Raw genomic sequence first — 553 nt, forward strand, 5'->3', positions numbered from 1 at the left:
GCCTCGGTGGCCGACGAGGACACACACGGGAAGCCCCGCGGTCAGTTAGTCAGCATGCAGGACACAGGACAAGCTCCCCGCGGCGGCCACATGGCGATTAGTTGTCCAGCGGGACACGTGCTGCTCACACGGCCTCTAAGAAAGAACCGCTTTACCGTGACCATATCTGCCGGAGTTGGGTCTATAGCGCCCTCCTCCTGCGGGACAGAAACAGCATGTGAAGTGGACGTTCATGCCCAGGGACTCAGGTGAGGTCAGGTGAGGGCACCCCGGGGAGCCCAAGCCCACAGCGGGAGGCCGAACAAGGCTATAGAGGCCTCGACTGTGTCCCCGTGCGAAAGCGAGGGACGGTCCCCATGAGAAAGGCCCTGCTCACGGCCTCGAGAGCACGCACCGGGCCACGTCGAGTGTCCGTCAGCTGACAGTGGGGTGCGACTCGGCCTGAGCGCAGCCCCCCCTTCTGTGCCCTCAGAAGAGAACGTGGCAGAGCCTGACGGAAGCGCAGCCCAAAGCGTCACCTCACCCAGGGACAGAGCGGAAATGCCCGCAATGC

At 64.0% G+C, this 553-nt stretch overlaps 1 long non-coding RNA gene across 1 annotated transcript in view; it reads right to left on the minus strand.

Annotated features, from left to right (window-relative positions):
* Positions 1–61: 61 nt before the first annotated feature.
* The window catches only part of LOC105309843, a 6007-nt gene continuing 5515 nt past the window's right edge, over positions 62–553 (minus strand). Inside the window, exon 4 of the long non-coding RNA XR_897424.2 lies at positions 62–197. This is a non-coding gene — a long non-coding RNA (uncharacterized LOC105309843). The remainder of the gene's footprint in view (positions 198–553) is intronic.

The sequence above is a fragment of the Pteropus vampyrus genome, unplaced genomic scaffold (assembly GCF_000151845.1).
Source record: "Pteropus vampyrus isolate Shadow unplaced genomic scaffold, Pvam_2.0 Scaffold885, whole genome shotgun sequence".
Lineage (NCBI taxonomy): Eukaryota > Metazoa > Chordata > Mammalia > Chiroptera > Pteropodidae > Pteropus > Pteropus vampyrus.